At 30.4% G+C, this 19,742-nt stretch overlaps 1 long non-coding RNA gene across 1 annotated transcript; it reads right to left on the bottom strand.

Moving 5' to 3' along the window:
• Window positions 1-4,620: 4,620 nt before the first annotated feature.
• LOC123888193 lies at window positions 4,621-10,503 on the bottom strand. Its single transcript, XR_006802005.1, has 3 exons — window positions 10,466-10,503; window positions 6,606-7,703; window positions 4,621-4,983 (listed from the first exon to the last, which is right to left on the bottom strand). It is a non-coding gene; the product is annotated as an uncharacterized LOC123888193 (long non-coding RNA).
• Between the last annotated feature and the right edge of the window lie 9,239 nt (window positions 10,504-19,742).

The raw sequence follows: 19,742 nt of genomic DNA, 5'->3' as shown, positions 1-19,742 counted from the left end.
TCTTTTTCTCTTCTCATTTTCTTCTAGAAACCAAACACACCCTTAATCATATACTACATGACTTTGTGATCAGTTTGTATATATTAATAAAATTCTACGTGAATTACATAACAAAATAATTATAAATAAAATAAAGTGAGAAAAGCGATTCTAGTTTCTTTTTCTTCCTCAAATCCAATTTTAATTTCTCTATTTTGTTTCATTCATAATTTCAGTTTCCTTCCTCTTAAATCTACAACTTATATTCCTCTATTTTTAAAATTTCATAATTTTAATCTACCAATCAAATTAACAAAAATGTTGACGTGGTTACATTATGCAAACATAGCTTTGGGGCAGCTCAAATGTGTCATTGGGTCTCATAAGTTCCATATGACCGGACCTTAATTTTTTCCATCATGTAACAACCACATCAGCTTTATGCGACAGACTTCTTTTTTTCGCTCCCGCTCCAATTCTCACATGTCCTTAAAATAATTAAAATACCTCCTCGCTATTTATGTAGCAAACTCAATTTGTTGTTTATGTAGTGAGTGACAGATTTTTTGATCCAAGTCCCATGATTTTTTTTACATTGGTGTTCGAAATCCCTTAACCAGTGAACACCAAAGCCAACAAACAAGATGTTAGTGCGTATTTGTTCGAATCAACACTTGCATGTTCGATTTGATTTTCTTGACTGGTATTATTCGTTATCTACGTAGCGAACCAACTTCTTTGCTACCTAGGAAGCAAATCACTATGATGCTGATTGTAACATCCCAATTTTTATAATTATTCTTTTTATTCGAATTTAGTTAATATATGGTGTCTTTTATTTAGGTATTATTTAATCTGTTAGGTGGGGTAGAGACGGCGAATTAGTGAGAAAATAATAATTAGAATTTAAAATAGAATTTTACTTGATTTTAGGAATTTAATTAATAAAGAAAAATGGGAGAAAATAGTTTAGGTAGAAAATAGAGTTATTAGTAAGATAGGGAGTGAAAATCATGAGGAAGAGATGAACCAGGAGGTACATGAGGACGAAGAGATAACATTCATTCTGTATGATGTGCGCGTAGGGATCTACGATTGCACATCGTAGGGCCAAGTCAGAAGGGGAAACAATAATGGGTGAGAACAAAATAGTAATGCAAAACAATAAGAAACAGGCTAACATTCAAATAACTATCGCAACGAATAAGAATTAAGTCAAGTATCAAAATTATCATTCACGAACAAAACAACCAATTGAAGCCAAATAATATGTATGAGGTGAAATTCTAAACTCTAAATGGATGTGCTACCAGAAAGGGTGGAAGTCAAAGTTGTTTTTATTGAACATTCCTCTCAACGCTTGGACTTGACACATGAATGCAATGCATGAGCACAAACAAACCATAATTACATTTATATCTCAACACAATTATCTCGGCATTAGACACAACCATTAGACACGCCACATCCAATATTAGCTAACGCATCCGCTAATGAGTTTTATCGATGCCCCCTCTACATATTTTTACACTGTGAAATTCTCCGCATCAATTGTTAATAAGAGAAGTAAGACCTTCATTCATCCACTAAGATGAACATGTAAGAAGATAAGGGGTCCCCCTACTTAAGACCTCTAACGGGATGAAAAGGGCCTACTTTTTTAAAATTCACCGAAGTCGAGTAGTTAACCAAATTTACAGGTACCCCAACAATTATACTTTCACCCCTACAAACAATTACTTTTTTCCCATTTTATCCTTTTCATAATTTTACTTCGAGTAAACTGTCAAATATCCCCTTGAAATTTTAAAATTCGTCAGATGCCTTATATTTACAACGCTCTGATAGTTCAAGGTCGAGATAGTGTTGGCCAACAAATTAATGTAACTTGTGAAGTACATCAATTATTAGGAAATAATCGAATTAGAGCTGTAGCTCTGAGTGCTACGGATGGTCTAAAGAGAGGACTGGAAGTGGTTGACACGGGAGCTGCTCTAAGTGTTCCAGTTGGCGGAGCAACCCTAGGTCGAATTTTCAACTTTAAGGACCATTTAACTGTGGATTTTGTGTTTCCATGCTTTTGTTGATGCAGGTTCACTATATGTGCTGGCTATTCCTCCTAAGCCACCAGATTTTGTACTATTATACAAGCTCACGTGCTATTTGCTTTTTCTTGTTTCATGTGTACGTAGTGCAGAAAGGCCTCCACCAAAACCGCCGGACATGGACTTTCCAGCTGCTACAGCTTAGCTCCTCGGGTGTGTTCCTTCCTTTTCTCACTTTATGCTTATTGTTATACATTGCGGACATTGTCTGTTTTAAGTGTGGGGGGAACATTTATTTATTTTATTTTTCTGTCAATTAAAAATATATATAATAATAATAATAATAATAATAATAATAATAATAAAATAATTTAGCATGCATGCAATTGTTATGAGTAGTTACATGTTTTAGGACTAGAGCAATATAGCTGTAGGATTGGTGAAATTTTTGGAAATTCTCGTTTTCATACTTGATATGATGATCTTTGCACCTTAATGCACAATTGCTGAAAAACTTGCAAACTTAGTAGTGACTTGATAAATCTTTAAAATACACAGTCATCAGCTAAGTTGTCTGAGTATAGAATATGATAAAGAGGTATGATTATGACTAAGTTTGGGGGAAAGCTGGATTACTTGATTGTAGGATCATGGCTAGATTAAATGATGGGATACTACACAATAAAAAAATTAAAAATAAAAATATAATAAGTTCCTGTGCCCGAAACTGGAGGAACAATAATGAATATGTTGAGTTCCTGTGCCTAAAACTGGAGGAACAAATGCTGTGTAGGGTGCTCTATTCGGAGTAACAGGTTGAACTTATTACAAGTGAGATCCCGTCAGGTGAAAATGTAGAGTAGAACCTAAAGCATAACTAAAATGAACTTAAGTAGTATCCCTGCGTATACAAATCAAAAAGTCTGTGAAAACAAGAAAAGAATAGCTTCCCCTCAAGCTGAAATCTAAAATCAAACTCTAAGTTGTAGGAAAGAAAAGGTAGCTTAGTATCTTGACTGTGTAGTTTTTGAGAAGGATCATGTCATGACTCTGGTTGACAGTAATAGGCAGTACACACACACGCTTGATTATCATTGACGGTTGATATACAGGAGTTATGCCAATCTTTGAAATACAATCCATGGTTTGAGCTTGAATCTTAGAATGTGTTGATTGCTTATGACGTTGTATCATGCTTTGTTATCTCTTTAAAAAAACAAAAGTTTTACTTGAGTCTTTAAACTTGAGTTTGCTCAGGAGAGCAAAAGAATAAGTGTGGGGGAATTTGATCAGTGCATTTTGACATATATTTTATGGCTTTGTACTTTGACATATTGGAAGCTTTTCTAGTCTAATATTAACTTTTTACCATGTTTCTAAATTTTGGGTCATAATTGAGCTATAATGTATTTCTTTGATTAATTTTCGGATTTAATTGCATGTTGATCCTTCTCAGTGTGCGAATATGCGTTAGAAAGCTAAGAGAAAGAGCTACAACTTTCATGTTGAGGTCAGAAGCCAGTTCGGAGCGCAAAGGAGTCTCTTATTTACGTTTTTATTCCAGACTTATAATAGTAATTAATATTGGGTTAAACATTGTTTTTCGGCCCGATTCTTTAAGAGCCCAATTTTTCTATGTAATATAAATAGCAAAACACAGCCTAGGTCAGATAATTCTGAATTGACAAAAGAGAAACAGAAACTGCGCTTCTTTTCTATGGAGAAATAAAAACCCTAGGTTGATCTATTAGCATACGGAGCTTCATTCATGAATTCTTGAGGTTCTATTCTTAAATAAATTCAGTTTATGTGTTTATTGTCTTCTCTTATCAATTCATGCTCTTTATTTATTCTTGAAACTCGAAATTCATGATGCTTAATCTCTTTTTCGAGTTATATTCATGAGACTTTTCGAATTAATTCATCGCTTGTATGACTAGTTCGACTAGGAATTGATATAGGTTTTCGCGCTTAGCAAAAAGGGTTGGTCGAAATCTGTGATGATATGAAACTGTGTTAAGTGACGCTTGTTCATTGTCCTTGGTTCATTGAACATATTCTTTGCTTAATCGAATGGATTTCACGTATAAAACTATTTATCGCTTGTATAATTGGTTTTATAACCCAACCAAGGCATGAACATATAAACAATCTCTATGAACCCGTGATAGAATCATAACGACGTTTTCCTAAAACCAATAGATTAATCGTTTTTCTATTAATTGAATTTCTAATACTCTTTCGATCTAAACAAACCCAAAACCCCCCTTCTAATTGTGTTATTCATTGTTCTTATTTTTACTAATTATTAAATTAGAGGTCCTTGTGAGACGACCAAGGTTAACTACCTTGTTACTACTTTTCTTAATTAAAACTTATTTTGATCACGAAACGACAGTGATCAGCATCAATATCTCAAGTAAATTCAAGACATCATTAGGGTCATCGAGGTATCAATACCAAAAGTAAATTTAAGGCATCTGTAGGAACATTGAGGCATCAGTATTGCAAATAAATTCCAGGCATCATTAGGGTTATTGAGGAATAAATATCCAAATAATGCAGCTACATAGTTCTCCCTATGTATCCAAACAAGTTAAACCAATTATAATTTCATTCACAATTGAAATTATAAGGAGCCTCAAAAAGCAAATCAGGTAGTATGACCAGTTTTAACTAGTTTGCAAAAATATAATCAATAGAATAAGAAATCCTGGTCAATCTATCCTACTTTATGTCACCTGCATGAGGTCTCATTTAAATATTAATGAGCATTATTGCGGTATGATGAGGGAAAATTACCTGTATTCAGTATATATTATGTAAAGATCGTTGTTAATATCAGCAGATTGTCCACAACCACAAAAGATGAAGAGTCGTTGGTCAATAATTGTTTTGCTATGACCCTCACATGCCTCTGGCCCTTCTCTTATAATTGGACATTCCAACCTTTGCAAAGCTAAAAACATTGTAACATCAGTAAGTTGTAAGGGCTCGTTTGGTGCACAGGATAAGAGACAGGATAGGATAACTGTATCATATCCTGTTTCAGTCCAGTGTTTGGTGACACAGCAGAATATGATAAGTTAATCCTGTAGCTTATCCTATCCTGCCTCTCTAGTTAAAATTCTTATCCTGAATTTGAGCTGGGTTACCAGCAGGATAGGATAAATTATTTTTTTTTTACTGATTTATTCTATAAAATATATTTTAAAATAAAATAATGAAAATTAATAAAATATAAATAATAAAATAATTTGATAGTAAATTAATAATAAAATAATTAATTTTTAAATATACATGTGATTTTCTCACAAGGGTAATTTTGTAATTTACATAATCTAGAAAAATCAAAATTATACTAAAATTACAATATTTTAAAGTAATCTAATTATTAAAAAATCATAAAATATGGATATTAATTTAAATTTTATAAGAAATTAAATATAATTATTTTGCAATGGTATTTTTATTATTTACGTATGAGATATATCATATATTTATTTAGCTCATCTAACATGTATATATCATTAGGTTATTTATTTGATCATGATTAATATAAAAAATTAAACTTTATTATTTTCTCATGTTTTTTATTTAAAACTATATAAAGTTATTTGATTACTTGTTTATATTTTTTATTTAAAAAATTCAAAGTATTACAAAATAATTTTTTAAAAATAACAATTGATTTACAAGGGTAATTTTGTCATTTAAATAATTTATATATCTTATCATATTATTATGAGCAAATATGTATTAAAAACATGATATATTAGTTATCATGTTTGTTATCCTGTGTGCACCAAACACAAGATAGGATAACCGAGGATAACTGTTATCCTGCTGATATCCTATCCTATCCTTATCCTATTTTATATCCTATCCTATCATTATCCTATCCTGTGCACCAAACGGGCCCTAAATAGATAAAGAACACGTAACTATATAGCTTCATAACCTTTTCATGTTTTAGCTTAAGACTTAGCTTTCAGTGACATCGTCCATAAAATATGCGAGACCAGAGTTGTACATGCTCATGGAAAGATCAACCCTCTTGAGCTAAAATCCACACATTTTAGCATACTAATAGAGTGTGGAACTAAGTTTTAGGGTCATCTAGGAATCAATATCACAACTAAATTCAAGGCATCATTATGGTAATCGAAGCAACAACATAGCAAGTAAATTCAAGGCAACATCAGGGTCATCGAAGCAACAACATAGCAAGTAAATTCAAGGCATCATTAGGGTCATCGAAGCAACAACATAGCAAGTAAATTCAAGGGAGCATCAGGGTCATCGAAGCAACAACATAGCAAGTAAATTCAAGGCATCATTAGGGTCATTGAGGCAACAATATAGCAAGTAAATTCAATGCATCATTAGGGTCATCGAAGCAAAAACATAGCAAGTAAATTGAAGGCATCATTAGGGTCAATGAGGCATCAAAATTAAGAGTAAGCTCAAGGCACCAGTAGGATCATCGAACCATCAATATCGCAAGTAAAATAGTGTATTGCTAGCAAGAATTTCTTAAATGGATATATATTTAAGAAAGATATGAGAAAGATAACTCACAATATGCAAATCCATCGGTGGATTCATCCCATTAGTACCCACAAAAAGTTTATGACCAACAACACTGCAAGTCTGACTGTCCTTGGATTAGGTTCACCGCAAATCAGCAAATACAAAGGCTCGATATTGGAAGTAAATTTGAGGCATCAGTATGGTCATCTCGGCATCAATACCAACCACAAGTAAAGTATTCTTAATACTTCATTTAGACATCCAAAACAACATTGATGGAACAAATAATATCCGTTCGGGTCATTTAGGCATCCAATAGTTTGAAAAATTTATGCTATTTATGAGCGACAATTTATAGTCTAGAATGAATTCACATACATTTTGCTTACATTTAAGGCATCATTTTCCATTATTAAGTAAAATCCACCATTTCTTATTTAAACTCATATATAAGGCATGTAGTTCCTAACCACTTCTTCCACTAATCAAATACTGAAATTTCAAACATTATAGGCCATAGTTCCTGATACCTGATAATGCAATCTCTTCAAACATTAAATTTAATCATACTACCAACATCATCATACACGCAAGATCAAAAAAACCACTTAACAGTTTAAATAGAACCCACATAAGTTGTTTAATTTATGGGAATTATTCACTGGAGCTTTGAAAAGATAGATTCATAATTAAATTTCACTTAAATGGATAAACACAAGAAAACAAATGGCCATTTTTTAATTAAATTTCACTTAAACTTAACTATCAATTGCTCATATGATCACCCAAATTCGAGACTCACTTGAAATTCTGTGACTATGAATCTAATCCTAATACTTTCAAAAACGAAATTGATTTTAACACAGTAAACTAACAAGACAAGAGATCAGCAAAAAACCCACAGGCACCAAGCTTTAGCAAACAATAAAACTTTGCAAACTGTAGAGATCTGATCAGCAAAAAAATCACAACAAATACACAGTCATCAATCCTTCAACAACAGAAAATAAAATGGGGGGAAATTGATATAAGAAAAGGGAAAATATAAGATAGTGAGTTGATCGATGGAGAGTAGAGAAACGAAGGAACGAGGACTGCAATTAAGCCTAACTAAAACTAAATCAGACTATAATAATTTGAGAGAAACTAAGGGTCTGTTTGGTTCGGGGGTTTTGGAGGGGAGGGGAGGTGAGGGGAGGGAATATTTTAAATTTTTTGTGTTTGGTTCAATTTTTAGGAGGGGATATGAGGGGAGGGGAGGGGAGCAAAATCCCTCCTAAACTCAATTTTTGCTTCCCCCCAAATTGGGGGGATTTGGAGGGGAGGTGATGTGAGGTGAGATGTGTTATTGTAATTTTAATTACATTGACATAATTATCCTCATAATTATTTTAAAATGCCAAAATTATCCTTGTAATCACAAATTATTTCTTACAGTTCAAACGTACAATTTTTCATCACTTGTCTGCATATTTCTTACGGTTCTAACTTTCAATTTTTTTTTTCAAAGTTTTTGTTACGGTATTTTATTATCACGTATGCTATATTTTTTTTAAAAAAACCATTTTGTTTAATATAGTATTTGTTTTATAACTTACGCAGTACTACGTACATGTTTGCTACTACTGAAAGTTTTTTTTTTCAGGCCAATTTAATTTCGTTTATATTTTTTACATATTCTATAATTAATTTGCTTCTATTTCTCTAAATTGTTTTACTCTATGGTCTGTTACTATTTTATTATATCTATTTATATTTTATTAGATACATTTTTTTTATAAGTAAATTATTATTAGGTACATTTGTATAGAATTTAATTTTATAAATATTATATTGGATTAAATGGATCATCATCGAAAATGTCCACTTGAAGCACGCAAAGCTGTGATAATGCAACTGGTCTTTGGTTCATCTGATTAATCATCCTATAATGGTGCTATGATGTTTATGAATACTTTATTTGCATTTTAATATGTTTTTTAATATTTGGAACACTTGTTTGAATATTTACGAATATTTTGGAGGTTGTACGATGTATTTTGTTTGAATATTTTCTTCCGTGTTTTATTGAAACAAAGTTTTTGTTTTAATGTCTATGTCGTGAATTTCTTGGTGTGGTAGTGAGTTTCGTGTATGTGATATTTTTTTTCTTTGAAAAGTATGTGTTATTTGTTTTGATGTAATAATAAAGAGATATTAGTTTTTACAATATAAGTGTTATAAGATTTTAAGGGTAAAAAAGTAAATTGCTTTTAAACAGATCTGAAAAATTCAAACAGAAATTGAAGATTCTCAAAGCCAAACTCACAAATTAACAAAATAATTAGTTGAATAGTAACATGAAAAAACCAAACTTGAAAAATAGAAACCGAAATAACAAATCCTCAAAAAACCTAAATTATTGTTCTTCAATACAGAGTGATAAAAAAAAACATTACCTTTGATTGAAAAGCTTAAACCATGAGAGAACCTAAGTTCAATTTTTGGTTGGAGTTTACTCATTTTTACATGGAAATAGAAGAATTGAAGTGAACTGAATGTGATTTTTTATATTTTTTTTTTCTTTCTATTTTTCTAACTGGAGCCTCATTTTCCTAAAATTAGAGTTAATAAAAAAATACAATTAGGTAACTGATACATTTATTAATTATTTTGTGAGAAAAAATATAACATTTAAATTATCGTTTTCTTTTGTCACAGGAAATATTTTAATCAAAATAGAACGATAAAAATATAGCAAAGACAATTTGTTCTTGAAAAGTAACCAAAGGCAATTTGTTGTAGTGTTCTCAATTTGGCTGGACCCACTTTCATTACTTAATTTCCGAAATAGATTCTCTGTCGTACATTTTAACTAGGGGTGGACAACGGGCCGGTTTGGGTCGGTATGAGTCCAAAACCTCAAACCGGCCCAATCCACGAGTGAGAACAACTGGCCCATATCGAACTGGATTTGGGGTTCGGGTAAAGCGGGTTCGGGTTAAGCGGGTAACAGGTCAGACGGATAGTTTATTACGGGTTGGACCATATCTGGCCCAAAAGTTTTTTTTTTTAATGGGCCGCTTTTTTTAAAAAATCAGGCTGCTTTCTCTCATTCATTCTACTAATTGGGCCCTTATTTTATTTTTGAATCATTTTTCTGCCTCATTTTAATGATATCATTTTAATTTCAGTCAAATTAAATTAACACATTATAAAATACATTCATAACCAATATATACATAACCAATATATACTCAACAAAACACTATTAAGAAATGTTACAACACTTTATAACAAAAAAAATAATTACAACACTTATAATCCATAAAAGCTATCTAAATGACATGATTTCTTCCTTCAATCCTCCAAAACCTTTGAGTTCCTGGGAGAAAAAAAAAACAAAGCAAAAATTAATAATGAATGCTTCCATATATAAGTCACCGAATAAAACAAATTAATAATGAAATCAAATCACTTTCATATGTATCCCATCTGATATCTTGGAGCATTGTACTCAAAACGCTACTATGCATAAAAAATTTACTTTACATTTGCCTTAAATTAAAATATACATACATATTTTATTTTACAAGTAATTCAGTAAAAAAAAAAAAGGTTATTAATATGTTGCTTCATCGCATCTGCAATTCAGTAAAGAAAAAAAAATCAGTAAAAAAAAACAAGCAGATCTACTTTGGTATGTTGTTTCATCACAGATCTGAAAAATTCAAACAGAAATTGAAGATTCTCAAAGCCAAACTCACAAATTAACAAAATAATTAGTTGAATAGTAACATGAAAAAACCAAACTTGAAAAATAGAAACCGAAATAACAAATCCTCAAAAAACCTAAATTATTGTTCTTCAATACAGAGTGATAAAAAAAAACATTACCTTTGATTGAAAAGCTTAAACCATGAGAGAACCTAAGTTCAATTTTTGGTCGGAGTTTACTCATTTTTACATGGAAATAGAAGAATTGAAGTGAACTGAATGTGATTTTTTATATTTTTTTTTCTTTCTATTTTTCTAACTGGAGCCTCATTTTCCTAAAATTAGAGTTAATAAAAAAATTCAATTAAGTAATTGATACATTTATTAATTATTTTGTGAGAAAAAATATAACATTTAAATTATCGTTTTCTTTTGTCACAGGAAATATTTTAATCAAAATAGAACGATAAAAATATAGCAAAGACAATTTGTTCTTGAAAAGTAACCAAAGGCAATTTGTTGTAGTGTTCTCAATTTGGCTGGACCCACTTTCATTACTTAATTTCTGAAATAGATTATCTGTCGTACATTTTAACTAGGGGTGGACAACGGGCCGGTTTGGGTCGGTATGAGTCCAAAACCTCAAACCGGCCCAATCCATGGGTGAGATCAACTGGCCCATATCGAACTGGATTTGGGGTTCGGGTAAAGCGGGTTCGGGTTAAGCGAGTAACAGGTCAGACGGATAGTTTATTACGGGTTGGACCATATCTGCCCAAAAGTTTTTTTTATTTTTGTTTTTTTAATGGGCCGCTTTTTTTAAAAAATCAGGCTGCTTTCTCTCATTCATTCTACTAATTGGGCCCTTATTTTATTTTTGAATCATTTTTCTGCCTCATTTTAATGATATCATTTTAATTTCAGTCAAATTAAATTAACACATTATAAAATACATTCATAACCAATATATACTCAACAAAACACTATTAAGAAATATTACAACACTTTATAACAAAAAAAATAATTACAACACTTATAATCCATAAAAGCTATCTAAATGACATGATTTCTTCCTTCAATCCTCCAAAACCTTTGAGTTCCTGGGAGAAAAAAAAAACAAAGCAAAAATTAATAATGAATGCTTCCATATATAAGTCACCGAATAAAACAAATTAATAATGAAATCAAATCACTTTCATATGTATCCCATCTGATATCTTGGAGCATTGTACTCAAAACGCTACTATGCATAAAAAATTTACTTTACATTTGCCTTAAATTAAAATATACATACATATTTTATTTTACAAGTAATTCAGTAAAAAAAAAAAAGGTTATTAATATGTTGCTTCATCGCATCTGCAATTCAGTAAAGAAAAAAAAATCAGTAAAAAAAAACAAGCAGATCTACTTTGGTATGTTGTTTCATCACAGATCTGAAAAATTCAAACAGAAATTGAAGATTCTCAAAGCCAAACTCACAAATTAACAAAATAATTAGTTGAATAGTAACATGAAAAAACCAAACTTGAAAAATAGAAACCGAAATAACAAATCCTCAAAAAACCTAAATTATTGTTCTTCAATACAGAGTGATAAAAAAAAACATTACCTTTGATTGAAAAGCTTAAACCATGAGAGAACCTAAGTTCAATTTTTGGTCGGAGTTTACTCATTTTTACATGGAAATAGAAGAATTGAAGTGAACTGAATGTGATTTTTTATATTTTTTTTTCTTTCTATTTTTCTAACTGGAGCCTCATTTTCCTAAAATTAGAGTTAATAAAAAAATTCAATTAAGTAATTGATACATTTATTAATTATTTTGTGAGAAAAAATATAACATTTAAATTATCGTTTTCTTTTGTCACAGGAAATATTTTAATCAAAATAGAACGATAAAAATATAGCAAAGACAATTTGTTCTTGAAAAGTAACCAAAGGCAATTTGTTGTAGTGTTCTCAATTTGGCTGGACCCACTTTCATTACTTAATTTCCGAAATAGATTCTCTGTCGTACATTTTAACTAGGGGTGGACAACGGGCCGGTTTGGGTCGGTATGAGTCCAAAACCTCAAACCGGCCCAATCCACGAGTGAGAACAACTGGCCCATATCGAACTGGATTTGGGGTTCGGGTAAAGCGGGTTCGGGTTAAGCGGGTAACAGGTCAGACGGATAGTTTATTACGGGTTGGACCATATCTGGCCCAAAAGTTTTGTTTTTTTAATGGGCCGCTTTTTTAAAAAAATCAGGCTGCTTTCTCTCATTCATTCTACTAATTGGGCCCTTATTTTATTTTTGAATCATTTTTCTGCCTCATTTTAATGATATCATTTTAATTTCAGTCAAATTAAATTAACACATTATAAAATACATTCATAACCAATATATACTCAACAAAACACTATTAAGAAATATTACAACACTTTATAACAAAAAAAATAATTACAACACTTATAATCCATAAAAGCTATCTAAATGACATGATTTCTTCCTTCAATCCTCCAAAACCTTTGAGTTCCTGGGAGAAAAAAAAAACAAAGCAAAAATTAATAATGAATGCTTCCATATATAAGTCACCGAATAAAACAAATTAATAATGAAATCAAATCACTTTCATATGTATCCCATCTGATATCTTGGAGCATTGTACTCAAAACGCTACTATGCATAAAAAATTTACTTTACATTTGCCTTAAATTAAAATATACATACATATTTTATTTTACAAGTAATTCAGTAAAAAAAAAAAAAGGTTATTAATATGTTGCTTCATCGCATCTGCAATTCAGTAAAGAAAAAAAAAATCAGTAAAAAAAAAAAGCAGATCTACTTTGGTATGTTGTTTCATCACAGATCTGAAAAATTCAAACAGAAATTGAAGATTCTCAAAGCCAAACTCACAAATTAACAAAATAATTAGTTGAATAGTAACATGAAAAAACCAAACTTGAAAAATAGAAACCGAAATAACAAATCCTCAAAAAACCTAAATTATTGTTCTTCAATACAGAGTGATAAAAAAAAACATTACCTTTGATTGAAAAGCTTAAACCATGAGAGAACCTAAGTTCAATTTTTGGTCGGAGTTTACTCATTTTTACATGGAAATAGAAGAATTGAAGTGAACTGAATGTGATTTTTTATATTTTTTTTTCTTTCTATTTTTCTAACTGGAGCCTCATTTTCCTAAAATTAGAGTTAATAAAAAAATTCAATTAAGTAATTGATACATTTATTAATTATTTTGTGAGAAAAAATATAACATTTAAATTATCGTTTTCTTTTGTCACATGAAATATTTTAATCAAAATAGAACGATAAAAATATAGCAAAGACAATTTGTTCTTGAAAAGTAACCAAAGGCAATTTGTTGTAGTGTTCTCAATTTGGCTGGACCCACTTTCATTACTTAATTTCTGAAATAGATTATCTGTCGTACATTTTAACTAGGGGTGGACAACGGGCCGGTTTGGGTCGGTATGAGTCCAAAACCTCAAACCGGCCCAATCCATGGGTGAGATCAACTGGCCCATATCGAACTGGATTTGGGGTTCGGGTAAAGCGGGTTCGGGTTGAGCGAGTAACAGGTCAGACGGATAGTTTATTACGGGTTGGACCATATCTGCCCAAAAGTTTTTTTTATTTTTGTTTTTTTAATGGGCCGCTTTTTTAAAAAAATCAGGCTGCTTTCTCTCATTCATTCTACTAATTGGGCCCTTATTTTATTTTTGAATCATTTTTCTGCCTCATTTTAATGATATCATTTTAATTTCAGTCAAATTAAATTAACACATTATAAAATACATTCATAACCAATATATACTCAACAAAACACTATTAAGAAATATTACAACACTTTATAACAAAAAAAATAATTACAACACTTATAATCCATAAAAGCTATCTAAATGACATGATTTCTTCCTTCAATCCTCCAAAACCTTTGAGTTCCTGGGAGAAAAAAAAAACAAAGCAAAAATTAATAATGAATGCTTCCATATATAAGTCACCGAATAAAACAAATTAATAATGAAATCAAATCACTTTCATATGTATCCCATCTGATATCGTGGAGCATTGTACTCAAAACGCTACTATGCATAAAAAATTTACTTTACATTTGCCTTAAATTAAAATATACATACATATTTTATTTTACAAGTAATTCAGTAAAAAAAAAAAAGGTTATTAATATGTTGCTTCATCGCATCTGCAATTCAGTAAAGAAAAAAAAATCAGTAAAAAAAAACAAGCAGATCTACTTTGGTATGTTGTTTCATCACAGATCTGAAAAATTCAAACAGAAATTGAAGATTCTCAAAGCCAAACTCACAAATTAACAAAATAATTAGTTGAATAGTAACATGAAAAAACCAAACTTGAAAAATAGAAACCGAAATAACAAATCCTCAAAAAACCTAAATTATTGTTCTTCAATACAGAGTGATAAAAAAAAACATTACCTTTGATTGAAAAGCTTAAACCATGAGAGAACCTAAGTTCAATTTTTGGTCGGAGTTTACTCATTTTTACATGGAAATAGAAGAATTGAAGTGAACTGAATGTGATTTTTTATATTTTTTTTTCTTTCTATTTTTCTAACTGGAGCCTCATTTTCCTAAAATTAGAGTTAATAAAAAAATTCAATTAAGTAATTGATACATTTATTAATTATTTTGTGAGAAAAAATATAACATTTAAATTATCGTTTTCTTTTGTCACAGGAAATATTTTAATCAAAATAGAACGATAAAAATATAGCAAAGACAATTTGTTCTTGAAAAGTAACCAAAGGCAATTTGTTGTAGTGTTCTCAATTTGGCTGGACCCACTTTCATTACTTAATTTCCGAAATAGATTCTCTGTCGTACATTTTAACTAGGGGTGGACAACGGGCCGGTTTGGGTCGGTATGAGTCCAAAACCTCAAACCGGCCCAATCCACGAGTGAGAACAACTGGCCCATATCGAACTGGATTTGGGGTTCGGGTAAAGCGGGTTCGGGTTAAGCGGGTAACAGGTCAGACGAATAGTTTATTACGGGTTGGACCATATCTGGCCCAAAAGTTTTGTTTTTTTAATGGGCCGCTTTTTTAAAAAAATCAGGCTGCTTTCTCTCATTCATTCTACTAATTGGGCCCTTATTTTATTTTTGAATCATTTTTCTGCCTCATTTTAATGATATCATTTTAATTTCAGTCAAATTAAATTAACACATTATAAAATACATTCATAACCAATATATACTCAACAAAACACTATTAAGAAATATTACAACACTTTATAACAAAAAAAATAATTACAACACTTATAATCCATAAAAGCTATCTAAATGACATGATTTCTTCCTTCAATCCTCCAAAACCTTTGAGTTCCTGGGAGAAAAAAAAAACAAAGCAAAAATTAATAATGAATGCTTCCATATACAAGTCACCGAATAAAACAAATTAATAATGAAATCAAATCACTTTCATATGTATCCCATCTGATATCTTGGAGCATTGTACTCAAAACGCTACTATGCATAAAAAATTTACTTTACATTTGCCTTAAATTAAAATATACATACATATTTTATTTTACAAGTAATTCAGTAAAAAAAAAAAAGGTTATTAATATGTTGCTTCATCGCATCTGCAATTCAGTAAAGAAAAAAAAAATCAGTAAAAAAAAACAAGCAGATCTACTTTGGTATGTTGTTTCATCACAGATCTGAAAAATTCAAACAGAAATTGAAGATTCTCAAAGCCAAACTCACAAATTAACAAAATAATTAGTTGAATAGTAACATGAAAAAACCAAACTTGAAAAATAGAAACCGAAATAACAAATCCTCAAAAAACCTAAATTATTGTTCTTCAATACAGAGTGATAAAAAAAAACATTACCTTTGATTGAAAAGCTTAAACCATGAGAGAACCTAAGTTCAATTTTTGGTCGGAGTTTACTCATTTTTACATGGAAATAGAAGAATTGAAGTGAACTGAATGTGATTTTTTATATTTTTTTTTCTTTCTATTTTTCTAACTGGAGCCTCATTTTCCTAAAATTAGAGTTAATAAAAAAATTCAATCAAGTAATTGATACATTTATTAATTATTTTGTGAGAAAAAATATAACATTTAAATTATCGTTTTCTTTTGTCACAGGAAATATTTTAATCAAAATAGAACGATAAAAATATAGCAAAGACAATTTGTTCTTGAAAAGTAACCAAAGGCAATTTGTTGTAGTGTTCTCAATTTGGCTGGACCCACTTTCATTACTTAATTTCCGAAATAGATTATCTGTCGTACATTTTAACTAGGGGTGGACAACGGGCCGGTTTGGGTCGGTATGAGTCCAAAACCTCAAACCGGCCCAATCCATGGGTGAGAACAACTGGCCCATATCGAACTGGATTTGGGGTTCGGGTAAAGCGGGTTCGGGTTAAGCGAGTAACAGGTCAGACGGATAGTTTATTACGGGTTGGACCATATCTGCCCAAAAGTTTTTTTTATTTTTGTTTTTTTAATGGGCCGCTTTTTTTAAAAAATCAGGCTGCTTTCTCTCATTCATTCTACTAATTGGGCCCTTATTTTATTTTTGAATCATTTTTCTGCCTCATTTTAATGATATCATTTTAATTTCAGTCAAATTAAATTAACACATTATAAAATACATTCATAACCAATATATACTCAACAAAACACTATTAAGAAATATTACAACACTTTATAACAAAAAAAATAATTACAACACTTATAATCCATAAAAGCTATCTAAATGACATGATTTCTTCCTTCAATCCTCCAAAACCTTTGAGTTCCTGGGAGAAAAAAAAAACAAAGCAAAAATTAATAATGAATGCTTCCATATATAAGTCACCGAATAAAACAAATTAATAATGAAATCAAATCACTTTCATATGTATCCCATCTGATATCTTGGAGCATTGTACTCAAAACGCTACTATGCATAAAAAATTTACTTTACATTTGCCTTAAATTAAAATATACATACATATTTTATTTTACAAGTAATTCAGTAAAAAAAAAAAAAAAAGGTTATTAATATGTTGCTTCATCGCATCTGCAATTCAGTAAAGAAAAAAAAATCAGTAAAAAAAAACAAGCAGATCTACTTTGGTATGTTGTTTCATCACAGATCTGAAAAATTCAAACAGAAATTGAAGATTCTCAAAGCCAAACTCACAAATTAACAAAATAATTAGTTGAATAGTAACATGAAAAAACCAAACTTGAAAAATAGAAACCGAAATAACAAATCCTCAAAAAACCTAAATTATTGTTCTTCAATACAGAGTGATAAAAAAAAACATTACCTTTGATTGAAAAGCTTAAACCATGAGAGAACCTAAGTTCAATTTTTGGTCGGAGTTTACTCATTTTTACATGGAAATAGAAGAATTGAAGTGAACTGAATGTGATTTTTTATATTTTTTTTCTTTCTATTTTTCTAACTGGAGCCTCATTTTCCTAAAATTAGAGTTAATAAAAAAATTCAATTAAGTAATTGATACATTTATTAATTATTTTGTGAGAAAAAATATAACATTTAAATTATCGTTTTCTTTTGTCACAGGAAATATTTTAATCAAAATAGAACGATAAAAATATAGCAAAGACAATTTGTTCTTGAAAAGTAACCAAAGGCAATTTGTTGTAGTGTTCTCAATTTGGCTGGACCCACTTTCATTACTTAATTTCCGAAATAGATTATCTGTCGTACATTTTAACTAGGGGTGGACAACGGGCCGGTTTGGGTCGGTATGAGTCCAAAACCTCAAACCGGCCCAATCCACGGGTGAGATCAACTGGCCCATATCGAACTGGATTTGGGGTTCGGGTAAAGCGGGTTCGGGTTAAGCGAGTAACAGGTCAGACGGATAGTTTATTACGGGTTGGACCATATCTGCCCAAAAGTTTTTTTTATTTTTGTTTTTTTAATGGGCCGCTTTTTTTAAAAAATCAGGCTGCTTTCTCTCATTCATTCTACTAATTGGGCCCTTATTTTATTTTTGAATCATTTTTCTGCCTCATTTTAATGATATCATTTTAATTTCAGTCAAATTAAATTAACACATTATAAAATACATTCATAACCAATATATACTCAACAAAACACTATTAAGAAATATTACAACACTTTATAACAAAAAAAATAATTACAACACTTATAATCCATAAAAGCTATCTAAATGACATGATTTCTTCCTTCAATCCTCCAAAACCTTTGAGTTCCTGGGAGAAAAAAAAAACAAAGCAAAAATTAATAATGAATGCTTCCATATATAAGTCACCGAATAAAACAAATTAATAATGAAATCAAATCACTTTCATATGTATCCCATCTGATATCTTGGAGCATTGTACTCAAAACGCTACTATGCATAAAAAATTTACTTTACATTTGCCTTAAATTAAAATATACATACATATTTTATTTTACAAGTAATTCAGTAAAAAAAAAAAAAAAAGGTTATTAATATGTTGCTTCATCGCATCTGCAATTCAGTAAAGAAAAAAAAATCAGTAAAAAAAAACAAGCAGATCTACTTTGGTATGTTGTTTCATCACAGATCTGAAAAATTCAAACAGAAATTGAAGATTCTCAAAGCCAAACTCACAAATTAACAAAATAATTAGTTGAATAGTAACATGAAAAAACCAAACTTGAAAAATAGAAACCGAAATAACAAATCCTCAAAAAACCTAAATTATTGTTCTTCAATACAGAGTGATAAAAAAAAACATTACCTTTGATTGAAAAGCTTAAACCATGAGAGAACCTAAGTTCAATTTTTGGTCGGAGTTTACTCATTTTTACATGGAAATAGAAGAATTGAAGTGAACTGAATGTGATTTTTTATATTTTTTTTTCTTTCTATTTTTCTAACTGGAGCCTCATTTTCCTAAAATTAGAGTTAATAAAAAAATTCAATTAAGTAATTGATACATTTATTAATTATTTTGTGAGAAAAAATATAACATTTAAATTATCGTTTTCTTTTGTCACAGGAAATATTTTAATCAAAATAGAACGATAAAAATATAGCAAAGACAATTTGTTCTTGAAAAGTAACCAAAGGCAATTTGTTGTAGTGTTCTCAATTTGGCTGGACCCACTTTCATTACTTAATTTCCGAAATAGATTATCTGTCGTACATTTTAACTAGGGGTGGACAACGGGCCGGTTTGGGTCGGTATGAGTCCAAAACCTCAAACCGGCCCAATCCACGGGTGAGATCAACTGGCCCATATCGAACTGGATTTGGGGTTCGGGTAAAGCGGGTTCGGGTTAAGCGAGTAACAGGTCAGACGGATAGTTTATTACGGGTTGGACCATATCTGCCCAAAAGTTTTTTTTATTTTTGTTTTTTTAATGGGCCGCTTTTTTTAAAAAATCAGGCTGCTTTCTCTCATTCATTCTACTAATTGGGCCCTTATTTTATTTTTGAATCATTTTTCTGCCTCATTTTAATT

The sequence above is a fragment of the Trifolium pratense genome, linkage group LG6 (assembly GCF_020283565.1).
Source record: "Trifolium pratense cultivar HEN17-A07 linkage group LG6, ARS_RC_1.1, whole genome shotgun sequence".
NCBI lineage: Eukaryota > Viridiplantae > Streptophyta > Magnoliopsida > Fabales > Fabaceae > Trifolium > Trifolium pratense.
This window is presented reverse-complemented; position numbering and strand designations above follow the sequence as displayed.